We start from the raw sequence: 19462 nt of genomic DNA, 5'->3' as shown, positions 1-19462 counted from the left end.
ATACTGCTATACCAAATGTGAATGTCAAAATACTTGCAGGACAAACAACAATTTTGAATAATGTTAACTGGGCTTAAAACTGGTTTTCTCACAATAAGCACCAAAATAGCAAGTTGGAAAGGCCTGGGTCCAAATCCTTGTTTATTGCATGAAATCCTAAAAATTTAACCAAACATGCACAGCATTCACTATGACATAACTTATATTTTTGTTTAAAGTCTGTAGCATTGATGCATTGAGTAAGACAAAAGGGGAAAAAAGCTTGAATAGAATTACTCTGAAGTAAGTAACTTGAGGAATTTTGCACTGGGATGTGATCATTGGCAAGGACTAGCATTACAGATTAATCATAGGTTTAAATTCAGCTACAGTCTACTTACCTGGGAGTAGGTTCAGTTGAATATAATTGGATTTACTTCAAAGTAAATATAGAAAACAGCTACATTTAAGTTTATTTTGAGTAAGCCAAATTAGGTTTGCAGCTTCAGGTAATGCAGTAGCTATAAATGTGGTGAAAAAGCTTTAAAAAATGTAGATAGTAATTTGTAATACAAGTAGTAAATAAAAGTAGTAATATTAAACATTTCCATCCTCTGAGGGGAGTTTTTAAGATCAGCATATCTGAAAAAGAAGTCTCAGACAAGGTTCAGGAAAGGTCTTATGGAGCATCATTTATAAAGTGAATTATATCCATAGCATGGATAAACAACAATTCTGTGGTCAAGGCCCCCCTTAGCTTTTCATATGTGTGCTAGGGGCCTGTATACCATCAGTTTAAAAACTAATTTGATTTCATTATGTTTTTTACTCCTCAGTTGCATATTTAGTATTTCCTCCTTTCCATTACAGTAAAACCAGGGATTGGACCACAGCTTCTGGGCCCACCTCCCAGGCTTTCATCAGCCACAGCTTCTGCATCTCTATTTTATTGGGGTTCCTTGAGAACACCCATGACAGTTGCAAAAATCCTGACAGATGTCCATTTTTCTTATGAATACGCTTAGCTAAGAAGAAAAATACAATCCCTCCCTACTGTTGTGGAAAGTCCCTCCTTTGGGGGGGGAGATGGGCAGTGATAAAATTTAATAAATAAATAAAATAAAATAATGTATATCCACCTTGTTCAGTGTTGTGCCTTTGCACAGCCGTTGTAGGAAAGAGTATGTTTTTGGTCATTCTGAGGCCTGGAAGGCACCCCATTAGGAGAGCTTAAAATATACAGCAGTGTTTCTTAACCTTAGCAACTCTAAGATGTGTGGACTTCAACTCCCAGAATTCCTCGGCTAGCATGGTGGCTGGGGAATTCTGGGAGTTGAAATCCACACATCTTAAGAGTTGCCAGGATTTAGAAATACTGATATATAGGATGAGGAATCCTGTGGAAGTTAGTGATGACATGGAGTTTATGAAAAGCAAGAATGTATAGGGCCAGATGACATCCTTCAAAATGTGAAGGGCTGCTGTGTAGAATAAGACAAAGACTTGTTCTCTGCTCCTTACCTGAGGGAGGTCTATATGTAATAGTGGGTTAAAGTTACAGAAAGCTAGAGTTCCAAGTTAGATGGTGATTGGATACTTGGAGAAGCTTCTTTATGGTAACAATGAACAGACAATGCAGCCAGTTATTTTGGGAGTGTGGAATGGTTCTTTGTACCTCCAAGCCAGTGTTTCTCAACCTTGGCAACTTTAAGATGTGCGGACTTCAACTCCCAGAATTCCCCAGCCAGCCATGGGAGTTGAAGTCCGCACATTTTAAAGTTGCTAATGTTGAGAAACACTGTCCCAAGCAGAGGCTTAAGAGGGTTACATAACACTTACACTAGGTAGGAGACTGCAAATTATGTTTTTTTTAAACTGGTTTAGCTCTTTATCATAATCATGTTTCTACCTGCACACCCCAGTAATTTAATTCTATTATTATTGCCATGTAGAATTTGCACTGCACTCAGTATGATTTTAGAAAAAAATTTACACACTCTAAAAAAAAAAAAATTGTCAAACAAGTAGCCTGTCCTTTTAAGGGGAAAAAAGAAAAGACACTCCGTAGAAACAAATCAATCAGTGGAACTCATTTTATAAGATATTTTTATGCCTGCCACCCTGAACAGGATGAGCTAGCTACATCAGTTGCTAATAACTGTGTGTTAAAACTGACCTCCAGTATGGTTGACTGCAGGATTCCAACCACCAAATGCTTGTTAATAATCTCACAGTTGAAACCCTTATAATGTGTTTGAGAAATCTGACTTCTTTTGTTAAAATCGGGGGAAAAAATCCATCCTATTTTGGGAAAAAATCAAAGCACAATAATTAAAACACCCAGAAGAACGTGCTGATTTTCCTCACTAGAAATGAAACAGCACTCATGTGGCTGTCCTTCTTAAACAATCAAATAAATAGGATGCGGAGGTGGACAAAGCATGAAGGGTCAGCATGCATACCTCTCCGATGGCATCTGTGGGACCCCATATGTATGCATATCCCAAAATCACACGAATTGCCAACATTTACTATTTTTCAGGGATCTTACCCCAAAACTCTTGCAGGATTTCAGGGGCAGGAATGCTGACATCTCACTGGATTGGGCAGTCTCATGTGATTTGGGCCATTATTTATTTATTTGGAATTTGATACCTAACAAACTATTGAAGCTAAATCAATGTTTATTTTAAGCAAAGGATTTTGAATAAACCAGTCAATTGAATGCACATATCAATTTAAATCAATAAAACAATGCCTGGGTTCAGTAATAGACTCAGCCAAAGATAAAGTAGCCATATTATAGTTAGCATGGTGGAGAGTGATTATGTGATTGAAAGAGTGATTGAGTTCTAAGGCATATGGCTGCCATCCTGATGATGTTCTGAAAGGCGCTGAAAATCTGGCTTGTTCTCCCTGGCCTTGGGGCAGAGTGATTGGTGAACCCCTGTAAGATTTTGTCTCATAAGATATTCTTCTATTTTGAATTTTTTTTTCCCTGGACACATATCTGTTCTTTATTTTATTGTTGTGGCATTTTATTATGTAAAGTTATTTGGAGTTGGTGTTTTTTACTTAATTTTTACTTAATTTTTAAATAAATAAATAAGTATTTAACTTTAAAATAAATAAAACGAACCTATAACTGAACTTTAGGAGCTGATAGTAAGTCCTGTTTCTAGATTGAAACCTAGATGTAGGTAACCTATGCTGTGTCAGAGATGGCTGAACTACAAATCCTAGCTACAGCCATACTTCCTTGGGGTCAAGGTGCTGTAATTCAGCAGTGTCTGGTATGCTACAGGCAGTGGCATAAACAGATGTGTGTATCAAATTCTACAAGATGGTGGATGTGTTGTTGTGATTCAAGCCCCACCCCTTATATATGGGGGTCACATACATGTATAAAAGGATTGCAGCCTGCATCGTGATGCCATACTTGGCATCTTGCAGATTTTGACAACCCCCACCCTCCCCAATGACCCTGACTATAGGTTGTTTACCTCTGTCCTAAGCCGTGGCATACTTTGTGTATTATCTGAATTTGCAGTGCAGTTATTCAGTGGTGAATTACCAAATTTTCCAGCTTAAGCCCCGATGGCTTCATAAACACATCCTTAATGTTTTCTTGGTGACAATACAGAAGTGCCTTGCCATTGTATTCCCCAGAGATGTGTCTTCAGCTTCCAAGTCTAACCTGCAGCCTTGCAATTTCATGGTGCAATCCAAGTACTGCTAGATTGCCTGCTGAGACATTAACATGGCAAGAAAGGCAAGTAGTAAATCCTCTACAGTACTTCTCTAGAACATGGTACATAGCTATATTACTTACACAGGCTGGGTTCTAAACTTTAAGGTAGTTTTTGTTTACTTTTGGTTTAGCAAGTTGTATGAATCCAACAACTGTGGTTTATAAATCATGACTGATGTCTTAACATGATGGGTAAACTCAAATGTTGTTTATTAAATCATGGTTAAGCAGGCTTTGGCTTAGTGCAACATGTGAACCAGGAGAGAGAACACAATCATCCAGTTAGCCACATGAGATTTAATTCAGCAATACAAATGTGTACAATATGGAACTGGAAAAGTAGAGAGCAACGTTGTGATAAGAAAAATTGGAGGTGGGGGGAGGAAATCCCCATTTGTGTTCGTTTGCCATACTCATAGTAAGAAATGAGCTGATATCTGGAACAGGCCACTTTACAAACTTCTGTTAGAATAAAAGAAAGCTGAAAAGGTTTATAGGAACTGTAATATTTTGAAAGAGACACGAACTGGCTCCACTGCCTGGAAGAATGACAAGTATGTGGGCTAGGCAGGGAAACAAACAAATGCTGGGATGTTTGTTAAAACGCCTAAGCTTTTCATCTCATCCAAGGTAAACAGCATCAGATCTATTTTTCACAGTATGAAACAACAGCCCCTGCTCTAGGGGGAGGAAGGGATTGGTGGAAAGCAGGGATTAATTTCGTCCACTGTTAAGGCTTGGACTTGATTCTAGGGCATGAATTGTCCAACCAGATTGATTTGCAAACTTCTGCCATGCAAAACTCATCCATGCATAAGACATGTAAAACTCATGCATACCTATGACTTGAATACATAAGACTTGATGCACAGGATGAAGAGTGGAATTTTAGCTCACGCTTCCCATCCAGGCCATGTGGAACTGGATTGGCAAACTGTGGCCCATGGCAGGCCCATTTTTCCTAGCCCCCCAATGCCCAAGATCATCAGCAATTTATCAGTTTGGAGCAGCATTTTTAGCTTTTTTTTTAACTAAATAACTCTAAAAATAGATACTCTGGAAAATTTAATATCTATTTTGAGTGAAGCCCCTTCCCATTCCCCAAGTGAAAAAGGGCTGAATGTTAATCTCCCTGATCTAGTGACATTTCTGAGTGAGGATCATGTTTCCTGTGGCCCTCAAAGGTTGGAAAATGTAGAATGAATTGTCTTTTAAATGGGGTGGTGGTGGAAGCCCCACTTCTGATATAAAATGTGATCTGATACATATAAGCATAGGGATCCATGGACTTAATTCACTTTTTTCAGAGAAGCACTTTGGGAAAGCAGGCAAAATATATGATCATCAGTTGACTGGACAGGTTCTGAGCAAAACTGAGACACAGATTTCCAAGAGACACCAATGTAGATTTGAGCAAAAGCCCTGTGATCAAATGGTTACTCAGCTACTATGAAACTCTTTGATGACCTTAGCCCACATGTGCCATAGATCAGCAAGCCAAATGCATGGCCCTCCAGTGACTGCTATACTGCAACTCTCATAATCTCTTGCTGTTACCTTTGCTATCTGGGGCTAATGAAGTGGAAAATATAATGAAAATATCTGGAAGATATCAATTGGTGTATCCTTGCCATGAGGTTATTGAAGCCATTAGTGGCCTGCTAGAACCACCTAATGGAGCAGAGTTTAACACAGCTGAGAAGCTGTGCACAGAAAAAGAATATTATCTAAAATTTAATGAGCATGTCAGAGAAACACAGGTTATTGATCTTACACACTCAGCCTTCCCAAGCATAAAGAATTACATGCTTAGACATAGTAAGTTCAAAGTAAAGTAAAAGAATATCTTACTCATTTTTATTCTTGATTGTTACATCCATCTTTGGTGGAAAATGAAGTTCCTTGTATTTTCTGTTCTTTCTAAACTTAATTCACTCTAAACTCTCAGCCCTAATTGCTGCCAAGAGCTGCATGGAAGAAAGTGGGAATTCCAGGCCCACCGCATGGTGCCCAGAGAGAGAGAGAGAGAGCAGCACACAGCTGTGTGCTTGCTCCTGGTGGAGAAGAAGGAAGAGAGAGAGAGGAAGTGGGAGTGACAACAAACAGCTTCCTTAATAGCATGGAGAGTTTGCATTCTAGAGCAACCATCCATATGCTAATGAGGCATGCTGGATTTGCCAGGACTTCCAACAGTTATGTTCTGGATTCCAACTCCATCATCTCCATGCGGCTCACCAAATTATCAGGGGTTATGGAAATTAGCTGGTTTGGTGTACAGGTTAAAGCATCAGGCTAGAAACCAGGAGACGGTGAGTTCTAGTCCTGCCTTAGGCACGACACCAGCTGGGTGACCTTGAGCCAGTCACTGTCTCTCAGCTGTAGGAAGGAGGCAATGGCAAACCACTTCTGAAAAACCTTGCCAAGAAAACTGCAGGGACTTGTCCAGGCACTCTCTGAAAATTGGACGCAATTGAACAGATTTTTAAAAAAAGGGAATTAGAGTCCAAAGAACTGGAAAGCACTAACTTGCCTACCCATGGCTCTGAATAGGCAAGAACAAGTCCTATTCTACAATTGGTTTATTGTAGAACAGGTCCTAGAAGACCCATCCTGCAGAACAGTGAAGTTTGCTGAGTGGCCTTGAGCTGCTTCCACTGCCTGAGTTTGCACATCATTTAAATGTATATTTGTTAATTCATGGTTTATGGAATAAACCACAATTGGCTATGTTCTCACTACATAATCTAAGAGAACATTAAGCCAAAGCCAAACAACCCCTCTGATGGCTTAGTGTGAAACAGGTCTTTTAGCCTCATCTATCGAGTACATAAAATAGAGAAAGGGGAGACTCATATCCATTGCTTTTAACTCCCTGGAGAAAAGTTGATTCTGATGGTACTGAACAATCCTGGGCAAACAAAGAAACAGCTGCTCAGCCAGAGTTACTTTGAGGGCTTTTTCCAAGGATGAAGAAGAATGAGTCCATCTATGGAGGGAAGACGTAGCACTGAAGGTACAACAGCTCACAAGATAGCTCGCTCCTGGCTGTAAAAATACAATAATGTATTTATATTTATTTAAATGTAATTTGGTCTTTTGTAACATTTGTAATCAAGGTCTGAGGTACCCAGCATAGTCTGCCTCTGGGGAGGAGGTCTACTTAGCCCCCCATAACTTAAACAGGAGCAATCTGCAGCCGACTGAAATCGGAAGTGAGCAATGCAACCCTTTATAGAAACACTGGAGTGATCAAAGAGGCCATGGCAAAAAAATTGCAGCAAATCACTGAATAACAATGCAATTTCCAGATTTATGGTGGGAAATGAAAGATAATGTGATTGCTGGCTTTATATACATAGAATATTTTAAAATAATATCCTTACCCTCACTCCTGAATGAGGAAGAACAGAATATCCCAGCCATGCCTTCTTTCATGATGTGATAATGTGATGGTTCTACCCCCCCCCACCCCAATTTTAGCCTTCAGCAGCCAAAATAACAATGAAACTTCAAAAAGATTGCCCAGGCAGGGGGGTCAGAAAGTCAAGTTGGTGGCCATGCCTGAGTGATTGAAGTTGTCCCTCTTTTTATGTGCATCACAGATAGAACACACTTTTAAAAAAGCAGGGCTATAATCACTTGATGGCAGCCACCATTTTGAATTTTTTGACCCCCCCCCCTTTCTGGGTCCCTCTCTCAGACCATCCCAACAATAAATAAATGTATGGAGCATAAATTGGGTTGATGTTTGTGTGTCTGGGTGAGGGAGAACCACTGCATATGTGAGTAAACCAGCCTGTAATTGTTAATTATATCTCTGAGATCACTGGAAGCCAAGTGTTCAAGTTATGAAACATTACTCATGTAACCAAATATTCATTATGAGTGAATAGAATATTCTAAAGTAACATCTAAATGGGTGGTAACAGAACATGTCAACTCAGAACCAAGTAAAATTAGTTGTGTCACACAAGATGTATAATCTTTGGGTTTGCACAATGTATTTAACCATAAACTGACCAAACAGAGTGGATTTGCATAGTATGCTAAATCACCAGAACACAAAGTAAGGTTCAGGCTAACCAAGCTAAGCCTCTGCTGGATCTTCATTTGGTATGGTTAAATGTGTTTTAGAGTTTTTAAGACCTGGCTTTGCTCCTACATAAACGTATGTGATTACAGCCACCAAAATATCTTTTGGAGACCTGTTCAGAGATGTTTTAAAACTTCCTGAGTCAAAAATGATGCACAGAATAGGAAATAAATTCTAGATACTTTTCTTCAACAAGCTAGCAATTAATTTTGTGATTCAGCGTCTTTGATGTTTTGTTTCATGGACAATTTCATAAGGGGTTTAATTAAGTAACTATTTTTGGTGAGAGTAATTTCAATTAAGATAAAACGTAATAATTTGGGAGAGAGATTTTCATGCAAACTTTCCCAAGCTGAAAAAATTCAACATCATATTCTTTATGTTTTAGAAGGAAAAAAAGATTGAAGGAATATTACATGCAATAAGTTCATAAAGATTCCCATGTATACCTGTGGTTTTTTTTAAATTTTGTAATTGCATGTTTTGTTAAATTAATATATTCAGATGATGTTGAAAGATGGATACACTTCTTTTTCACTTTATTCAGCAATGATAGGAGGTTATAACCCTTCTTGCCAAAGCCTGTGAATGGCTAAGCAGAAGCAAATCCTATTGTGCTCAATAGGCTTAATAGAAGAAAACATGCAGGGAAGTGCAACTTCAAGAGCCTCATTATTAGGGATGTAGTTTTCATAATTATCCACATTAAGTATTCAAATTAACCAAATTAACCAAATTTTGGAGTCTGTCTTTTCCACTGAAAAAGCAAAGTAAATCTTGGTGATTGTAAAAAACATGCTAAAATTCATTTAAATATTGCTTAAAATGCCTTTATTAGGTTACTTCAAAGGCTGCAAAACTAAACGATTTTAAAGTAACACATATTTTTATTTATATTTTTAGCAATGCATAGTTGACTATTCAGAGATTACAATCAGATGTCAAAGAATTTACATTTTAATATAAACCAACTATGCTATTCATCATCCAACATATTTTAGAAAAGGGTTTTCCAATTTAATCTACTTCCTAGGTAATTTCATTTCCTAAATCTAGTGTTCAATTTCTTTTGCATGTCCCTCTGAGGCAAAGACAGTTACTACTATGGGATTTTTTTCTGAGGTGTCAAACCATTATTTGTATACAAATATCTATGAAATATCTGGCATTTTGGTCATATGCTTCCTGTTACATCTTGTGTATCCATTGGTGGCCACTGCAGGTGACAGTATCTCAAGCTCAGCTCCTGCTAACTTCATGGACACATGTAGTTTTCTTGGCAACAATATGAAAATGGTTTACTTTTGCTTTTTCCTATAGCCTTAGGATTCTTTGATGGTTCCCCATCTAAGTACTCTCTAGATTGGGCCCTGCTTAGCTTTTCCAGCATTAACCAAGGTTGACTAGGTGATGCCAACTACAGACTGCTGCCAAAGGCATGACCATGTATCTGGTACTCATTTATGTTGTGATCATCATCACCCTCAAGAAGTGAACTCCATGGGTCATGAATTTACTGAATGCCTACAATTATGGCAACAAAGTTCTTGTGCTATCTTCTCAATCAAGATTGTGTTCTTCTATAATCTGCCAGAGTTGATTGTTTGCCAATTACTTGTAACATGGGAGTGGTGGTAATACATGTTTATTTTCTACTGATAAAAAAGAGACAGGAATTGATAGTTTTTTCTGCTGCTTGCTTTATTGAAACTTCAAGAACTAACTCCAGTGAGTCTGCAGAAATACAACACACACAGATACTGTAGACCAAGGTAATCAAGTAGCAGCACAATATTACAAGCATGCTTAATCAATCCCATAACAATAACAACACATTATCATGCATACCTGCTTCCGACTGTATAGGAACCTCCTTAGCTTCCCTTGTGGTTTGTCAGTTGCCCATCTGTGTTTTATTGAGTTAATTTAACATATTTATATGTCCCTTAATATAAGTAGGTTGATATATTGAACCAAGCCATAGTTTAATTGTGGTTGGTGGAATAAGCTATAATTGGCTGTGTTCACATATCTCACACTAAGACAAAACCACATTATTCTTTAGTGTGCTGTCTATGTTTCCAGGTTAGTTCTTCTGGTTGTAGTTTTCAGGAGTTCTCATCAAACTTCATATTATATCAGAAGCTTCTGTCCAAATCCTTCAAGGCATTTGCCCAAAGTGTGGTATGATCCAGTGGCCTGAAAATTACTTTGCATATCAGGTTGAAAATGGAACTAGGAATGCAGAAAATGGGGTGGCATATGCATGCAATACAACAACAGCCCAATATCTAGGACAATGTAGAAATAATACATTATTCCTTGCCCCCCACCCCCTGTATGCCAGGGTGCTTTAATCAAAGATCACAGAAGCGAGTGGTGCACAAATATGCTTTTCTCATTCTCTTCTTTCAGTGAGAACCTACCCAATATAAGACAGGTACTTGAAGCCCATTGATTCATTGTACTAGGGCTTGTGAAATCCTGATCACAAAGAGTTTTTTTTAAAAAATCATATATCCCCATACAAAGCATAACATTTTTTCGGCAATGCATAGGAGTTAGCTCTTGCTGGAATTCCAATTAACTGTAGATGACCAGGAAACTGCATGCCCTTAACCCCCCACCCCTTTGTTTATCATTCGGAGCTTAATGTTACCTGCATCTAAAGGTAACCTGACCTCTCAAAACTTGGACTGACTTCCTGATTTATTTAGTTGTGCTAAATCTCTCTGTTCAAGGATGACAGTGGAGAGGAATCAGACAAAGCTTTTTTCCCCTTTGTGTCACAGGAGTAAGCAGAGAGCAAAAGAAAACATAATTTCCAGTCTTAGATGTCCCTTTAAAAAAATAGCTGCTTGAAAAGGCCGAACTGAAAAGTTAAAAGAACAAAAACGAAAACCAACTTCCTAAAAGATGGCAGGGGCAAACAATCTGACTTGAAGGAAGCGTTACTTTTACTTAAAAAGAGCTTTGTTTGTCATCCCCTCCCCACCACAAATACGCATATCAACTTCATCCAGTCCTGCAGTTTCCTGACATCCTGGATGGGGATTGATGAGGCTTGTAATCTAACTCATCAATAGTGTTGGGGAAGGCTTTGTTGTTATTTTATCACACCTTTTCTATACCTTTGAAAGTTTGAGGCCAAATATTGAGGATAAATATTTGTAAAAGATCATCATGATTATTCTTCTAACCCAAAGGAAGGTTGGAAACACATTTTATAAAACAACCCAGCTTGCTTGCCAGGCAGAAGGATTGCTTTTCAAAACCAGAACCAAGTTTGGTGTAAGAGGATTGAAGTTGGCCAAAGAAAGACTGAGGTTGAAAATGGGCTGGATCCAGCTGGGGGCTGTGGAGAAAAATACCCAGAAAAAAATTCAGTGCATCCCTATAGGAGAACTGGTTGGGCAGCAGTAGTACCTGCAAGTGGAGAACAAGGGGTTGATTCATGAAAGCAGAATCATAGCATCATGAGGCAAGCCCTGCCCCAATTTTATGTGCTTACCAAGTTGCATCCCCAAAGGGGCGGGTCTTCTAGGGTGATGCCATTTACTGCTGACTGTGCCATTCTAAGCCCCTCCTTCTTTCTGGCCATGTGATCTACAGCAGGCCTATTATTAAGGAGTCAGAAGGAATCCCAGAAGCTAAGCTCTGCATGCTTTCAAAAATTTGGAGGTGCTGGTTAGCCTCAGGATTCACCTAGATCCTTACAGCATCTCCATATGAAATTCTATTCCAGTTTGAAAGCAGCTCCAGAGCTGTTATTCCACAACATAGCTGCGTTCAAGGCTTAAGCCTACCTATTTCTGGCTCAGCTTCAACAAATTTTGCATTGCTTTGAAATATGGAGCTTATGGGCTCCATATTTCAGTTTTTCATTGAGAGAACTTCTTCATCCTGCTGCCACCTGAATTCAGCCATTACACATTCTCTCTTGGTCCTTTCCCATGTGGCTGGGGGACTTCCATGAAAGTCCAAGGAGCAGTCTGCAGCACAGTCAACTGATTGATTACAGCTCTCTTCTTTGCAAGAAGCAATCTTACCCCAGCTTACTTCCTTAATGTGCATCCAGCAAAAGCTGCAAGCATCTGCTAATAGTCAAAACAGCCTGAATCAATCCCAGCTGCAAACTCTCACTGCAGACGACTGTGGTTAGAGCTACCATGAACAATGCAGGTTGCAAATATGTGGAAATGCTCTTTTGGCTTCACAGCTGGAAAGGTCTTTTAAATAGAAACAGGGAGTGGTGATCCTGCAGCCAGGGAGGTTCCCTTCATAGCAACCTCTCATATTTATTTGCAAATAGTCAGGCAAATGCACACAACATCCTAAAACCATCAATAGTGACATGGCACCTCAGAATTTATTTTTCTTTTGTATGGAGTGTGGCAAGAGGAATTCTGTTTTTCCAAGAGCCTGAGTAGCTCAGGGGAAAGCCTTTTGTGCTGACCCAGTGGTCAGCTGGAGGGAGCACTGAGTGGGTCAAGGTGTTGGTCTCTCTTGGTGTTTCATGGACAGCAGGAACAAGAAAAATTGGGAGTCAGCTTCAAACTGGTGATAGTGTGGAAATGCACTTAGATCTGCTAATAATATTATAATGGAGGCAGATGATACGTTTTCTGTCTAATGTTGGGAGGAATGGAGGAAGGTTATCTTAATCTCAGGCAGGTGGATGCCTAAACTTGGCCCACCATACAACTAGCAAGCAAAGTTTTCACTCTAGAAGTCTTACAAGATGTATTCAAGACGGGCATGAAATTAATGGGCTTCCTTGATTTAATCAGGTATAGTTATTTCACTGCTTGTGAAATTCATATTTTGAAACCACCATCATTTCAGTCCTGGGGAGTTCTCTCTCATGAGTTTGCTTATAAAACTGCAGTGCCACAAAGGAAGCAGTTTTCAGGTCAGGGTACCATTCTCTGCCCTGCCTCATTTTAGGCCGGGGAACAATTTTGCAGGATTGCTATTTATTATTTATTTATTGCATCATATTTATCTCACAAAGAGTGACTCTGGGTGGCGTAGAACATTCAGTTAAAAAGGAAAACCAATAATTAAAGATATAAAACAATCACCATTAAAAACTATTTTAAAAACTCTTAAAAAGCACACAAAACAAGAGAGGATGATGTTAACCATAGTAAGGGAGCCATCGCAAAATCTCCTCAGTCCCCTGGGACTCCCAGGCCTGATCACATAGTCAGGTCTTGAGGGACTTGCAGAATATTTACGGCATTTGGTGATTTCTTCCACTGCCTTGAAAACGAAAATGGCCATAATAGCTTACTTCAGATCATAAGCAGCGCAGCAGCATTCTTACGATATTACATTCAGTAGCTGCCATCTCTGAAGGATTGGAGGTTGTGGGTTATTATGTCTAGAACTTGCTATATTTTTTGTGGCTGTAGTTTTTAAACCACATACAGGATCTGAAGTTGTAAGCTGCTTAGAATCATTTTTGAATGAAGCAGCATATAAATCTCAAATAAATAAATGGCCTCATTTGTAGAATGAGCTAGAATATTTTCAAACGCAGCAGGATTGGCTTACTACAAAACTCTGCAACCTTTTCAGGTGCCAGGCTGCTATCATATAAATTTTGCATGCCTGGTGTCAGGAGGGAGGGAGGGAGGGAGGGATTTATTTTAGAAAGTCTCACTAATTAGAGTTTGCGTAGTGGTTTGGATTCCAGTACAAAAGGTGCTTTGGAATAAACAGTGGCAAACACACAGCACTTGTCAGCAGCTCCTTAACCCAAAAGCATATTTCCCTGGGATCACTGTGAAAAGCAGCTGTGCAATCATGGGAAAAGATGCAGCTGCTTTAAAGAGTTGCAGACAAGTGCTATGTGAGTACCCCTGTGTGCTCCAAAGTATTCTAGTACCCTTTGGATCTAAAGCACTGCACAACTCTAATAGAGACACATAATTTTTAAAAATGGCCCATATCTTTCAAGATCACAACGTTTCCGACCTGTAGTTACAAATGCTTACACCATTTTGAAGAAGAGAAATAATGCACATTACAGTTCAGTTTTTAGTCAGGGGCTCTCAAAAGGCTGTTAAGTCTATAATCTAAATCAACTTCTCCAACTGGTGTCCTATAATGTTTGAATTCCAGTCTCTAGAATTCCCAGGCAGTAGATGTACCATCTTGGTGAAGTCTAATCTAAAATTACCTAACTGAGCTGCTGATCTTACCTTTGGTCACAGTGTCCTCTCCTGCTAGTTTCTTAGCTAGTGTGGTAACCCAGAGTTGCTCAACATCTCCAGGAAACTGGACAAATTAGTAATAATCACCCTGATATAGTTTAGACTGATGGGAGGAAGGGATACATTGCAATTTCTTATATTTACCAAGCTTTCTTAATTCCTCCTCCTTTTATGGCTTGGAAATTATGTATCGATTTTTGTGGGGCTTCCTTCTGCAGTCACAAAAGAAAAACTAAATTACTTGCTGCAAAAGAAAAAAAATTATTTGTTCATCTTTTGGAAAGAAACAAGATTGTTTTGTGTTTGAGCATGGAAGAAATACAAATGCAGGAAACAAGAAAAAGAGGAACAAAGTAAGACGATGCAGGGATCAATATAGGGAGTTCAATCAAAAGGATCATCATGTATGTTTGACAGCAGGCCAGCCCTATGCAGATGGACTCACCTGCCCAGAAAAAGAGCAAAATTGAATAGGGACCACCCTAAAGGAGGGAGGCTACCCTTGGTGCAGGGGTTTTGTCAGGGAAGGGGGGTCAAGATGCAGGGTTTGATCACATGGTTGTGGCCACCTTCTTGACTTTTTGGACCCTTTGAAGACACTCTGCCTGAGTGGTACATAGCATTCCAGCAAATCAGTGCTTATAACTGGTTATTATCACCCAAAGCCAGTATTTCGTGACTAAGAAAGCCATTTTGTGGGACTGCACAATATGTTCTCCAGATTCCAGATGTGGGCACCAGGCCAAAAAGTTGGGGATGACTAGCAACACTCTGTGACGTGGTGGCTAAAGTCCTGCCAGATATCTACATCTGATCACCCTACCAAAATTCTGAAGAGCCCTGAAGCTTGCATGCTCTAATGGCCTGCAAACTCTGGTTCTGGAAGGGAGATTCGAGAAAATCCCATATAATGAATGCCTTTGTCACTGTGACTCACAAACCATTGAAAGAATAGCCCATGTGCTTCTCTACTGTTAATCCTATTGTGATCTGCAACACAAATTTATCACACCTTCATTAACTCAATATCCAGGCTTTACTGATTCTTTTGTCTTCATTATTTTTTAGCTGACCAGAGTGATGCACTCTCTTATAATATTGCCAAGTTTTGTTTAAAAACCAGCAAGATTTGACAAGCTCTCACTAGGAATAGCATGACTTGATTAAATTTGTTCCAAATTTATAATAGCAATAACTGTTAACTCTCCTATTTACCTGTTTCTAGCTATGTTTATGAAGGTCTTTTCACTGAAGCCTTAGTTTTAATAGTCTCAATGTTCAAAGTGGTGTACCTGAACTACAAAAGTGTTGCCTGTGCTTGCTGTATTCAATTTATCTTCTATTTTGCTTTATGTAATAATAATACCCAATTCCCAGTCCCAAATCTTCAAAACAAATAACTTTATTACAGCCATAAGGCCAGAAAGCAGTGATACAAAACCTAAAAAGTAAGTGAATATATACATATATTCAATTTACATTTTTTTTTAAATCGTACGGCATAGCAGTTCAGTGTTCATGCTGCTTTTCTTGCTGGGAAATCCTTGTGAGGTCCAGCAGCCAGATGTGTAGACTATTTAGCCGTGACAAGTCACATTGCCCAGGGTGCACCACAAGGAGGCTAGTCTTCATTGCACCGACTTTACAAGTAATAAGTATGAATATAAGATACATCACAAGGAAAAGAATAAAATGTAGAATATAAAAGTACAATAATTCTATCAGTAAAATAGCATAAAATACAAGTAAGAATAAAATATAGAATATAAAAGTACAATAAGTCTCTCAATAAAATAGCATAAAATACAAGTAAGCGAGAATCCAAATCTTCAACTACAAATAGAAGTGCAAAAGTGGGCAACCTGGAGGAATATATTTGTGTTCTTATCAGATGAGTGGAGCAATAAAGAGAGGTGGTGCTCTCTGCTTGGAAAAGCTTCAGGATGGGGTAGATGAGAGTCATCCCAAAGACCCAAATCTTGCCCATCTCTGGATTAATGTGTTCAGTCTGTCATCTCCATCCTGAGACTGACTTTAAATAGCAAGTCTCATGGCTGAAACCCTGGCTCTAATTTTGGGATTTCTTACCCGTTTTCCTTCTCCTTCCTTGATAAAGAGTCATACAGAATTTAAAAATGTGTAGACTTATCTAGGCTATTTTCCTTAGAGATCAGCACAGCATTCATTGCTTTTCCTTTTTTAAAAAAAGTAGCACAGGAGTTATATTATTGGTAAGTTGCCTATGAAGTCATGAAGGTAGGAAGGGTTGTTGCCGTCAGCTTGTATGACTGAGCCATCTGTGATTCCATCCTGGACAAACACCACACGTTGCCATCACAAACACAGCACCCAGCATATAAGTGGCCCCTCTGACTGAAGGCTGTATGCAAACGGCAGGACACTGATTTCACAAGAGTCACTCCCCCAGTGAGTATTTTGTCTGGGCTAAATATGAAGTAATGCTGAAAGTTCAGTCTGATGCAGTGGAATTTTTGTGAACATTAACTCTTAATACCAGTTGAGCTGCTAACAATAATCAGCCAGTTGACTAAATCCTGTGTGTTGCTCATTCATTATTATCTCTGGGCACACAGTGCTATGCAAAGACAATATAAAATGCTTGATTTAAACAGCTGAGCCTTATATGGAATTGATTGCTCATATATCAAATTGGCAAGGCTTCTATCATCATAAAGATGTCCTGTCCCCTTTTATTTATTTCCATACTAGTTTATTAAGTTTTGAATGGATGAAATCACACCCACATCCACAAAGTTTATAAAAAGCAAATATGCAACAGCTGGAATATGCAAAAAATATATATAAAACAACTTTTTTTTTTACAAGAACATAAGCTAGCAGGGTCTTCTTGAATCCATCTAATTATTGTCCTCCAATAAACTTCTAAGAATATAATCCTGGTTTATTGCAAGGCATGTGGCTTTGATGCAAAGGGGAAATAGAATAGTGATGGATGAGAAGAGTGGATCTTGACTAAAGGACAACGATGAGCCAGAAAACAAATACAGGAGAAGCACAGAAACAGATTGCTTTGTCACATCCCAGACATCTGAAAGAGAGACCAGGATCACATATGGCACTAAGTAAACTATAATATTTTGTATGTGTTTTTAGCTTAGCATGATACAGTATGCAAATGGACAGTGAATATTCAGTTTCTTTTAGGGCAGTAAACCATAATTTGAAACTATGCATTGCTGTTGGCTTGCTGACCATCATGGTGGCTTAGTGTGGTATACATACAGAGAATTTGTGGTTTCTGTTTGATTTCCTGGTTTATTTTTAGTTTGTTTTTGCATCTTACAGATCTACAGACCAATCCTATCCGTAGATGTACATAGCAAAAATAGTTAAGAAAAGAAGGAAGAGAAACTAGGAATTGACCCAACAAGCCGTGATTACTTTGCTCATTGACTCTAGCTTATTTCTTCTTTGTACAAAAAACCATTGTTAAAACAAATCATAGCTCAGCATGAAGTGTGAATTCTAAGTTACAATAATATTTATCCTAAACATCTTTTATCTGAAACTTATTCTTTGATTTTTGGGAAGTTCACTTTAAATATGTTAAAGGCTGTGGGCTTCATTTAATGTGTAGTTAATTATTTCTTATTTGAATGTGAAAAGAACTTTCCTCTAAGTAACCCAAGAAATCCAGCTCTTGCTTGTGGGTATTTATTTGTTATGGAGCACTTGCCCACTCTACTCACCCTTCCCATCTCAGTACTAAATGTGGAAGAATGTAAAAGCTGCTCAGATGCATAAGTGGCTGTTGCTGGCTATCAATTCATTCCTCTGCTTATTCTGGTTGATGAGATCCTTCCTTCCTTCCTTCCTTCCTTCCTTCCTTCCTTCCTTCCTTCCTTCCTTCCTTCCTTCCTTCCTTCCTTCCTTCCTTCCTTCCTTCCTTCCTTCCTTCCTTCCTTCCTTCCTTCCTTCCTTCCTTCCTTCCTTCCTTCCTTCCTTCCTTCCTTCCTTCCTTCCTTCCTTCCTTCCTTCCTTCCTTCCTTCCTTCCTTCCTTCCTTCCTTCCTTCCTTCCTTCCTTCCTTCCTTCCTTCCTTCCTTCCTTCCTTCCTTCCTTCCTTCCTTCCTTCCTTCCTTCCCAGATTGCTAGAATATACTAAAGCTTTCATCCTACCTGAGTGCTCAGCAATGCCTCCTGCTATGACATGGCTAGCCAGTGGCCTGAAAATGAGGACATTTTTGGATGTAGCACCAGAACTAGGTGTACCTAGATGCATGACATCCACAAAACCACTAGGTGGCAGCAAAGAGGTGGAGTTATCTGCCCCACTTTGTTGCCATCCAGTGGCTCTCCAAAATTTTACAGTGCACATGTAGTAGCCCTAAGTGGAATCCAACACAAGTAGAAAATCTGTGCCTATTTCAGTGGTGTTCAGGCAGTGTGCAAGCTAATCCTGAATTTGGCTTCTTTGCTGTGTTTTTTTGTCTGCTCAGATTTTTAATGATTTTATGTGGTTCTCCTTCTATTTGTTGCTTATGGCAGTTTTACTATTGCATTTTTCTCCACCTTGCAGATTTGGGGATTGAAAGGCAAGGGAGAATTTTTAAATAAACCACAATATGAATAGCCAAATAAGTAAATAAAAATAGGTTTGTATCTATTACAGCTTATATATTTCTTTACAGTGGAGCAATTCAGATAAATGTATGTGGGTCACTGGGACAAAATGGCTAAAGCATTTCACTATACAACTGTATGTGTATAATGTATAGATAGCCATCTATATTATGGTAGCCACCAAAGGCCAAGCTAGATACAATGTTATTAATGATTTTAATATAGACCAGTGTTTCTCAACCTTGGCAACTTTAAGATATGTGGACTTCAACTCCCAGAATTCCCCAGCCAGCCATGCTGGTTAGGGAATTCTGGGAGTTGAAGTCCACATGTCTTAAAGTTGCCAAGGTTGAGAAACACTGGTGTAGACTTTAATTCTTAGTCCTATGAGTGGTATCAATGAAGATAGATATCAGTGAACCATTCATTTTCAGTTGAAAGGAAGTTCCCATTGGTTCTAACAGAAGGCTTGGTACTCTCCAATTTATATTAAGAAGTAGAGGGTAAACTCTCTTTTTCCCCATGCTATTGTCCCAATCTGGTTTTATCCTGCCAACAGCATGCCTGATATTTATTTAAAAATAAAATGTCAGTAGTGTTGCAGCATGTATTTCAAAATGTATTAAAGTTCCCCAGAAGAGGTGCTGCAGAATAATTAAAATATCCCAGTTTATATGATCAAAAATTGTACTGCTCAAATAGCTTTTGAGCAGAGCAATTTGCATTAATTTTACTGTCTTCCCATTTGCATTTTTTAAATATTTCACAGTTTCTCTGGCTGGGCTTATTGAATGAGCAAGAAAGTATTCTATGA

Source organism: Candoia aspera, chromosome 3 (assembly GCF_035149785.1).
Source record: "Candoia aspera isolate rCanAsp1 chromosome 3, rCanAsp1.hap2, whole genome shotgun sequence".
In the NCBI taxonomy this organism is placed as follows: domain Eukaryota; kingdom Metazoa; phylum Chordata; class Lepidosauria; order Squamata; family Boidae; genus Candoia; species Candoia aspera.
Note: the sequence above shows the minus strand (reverse complement) of the source record.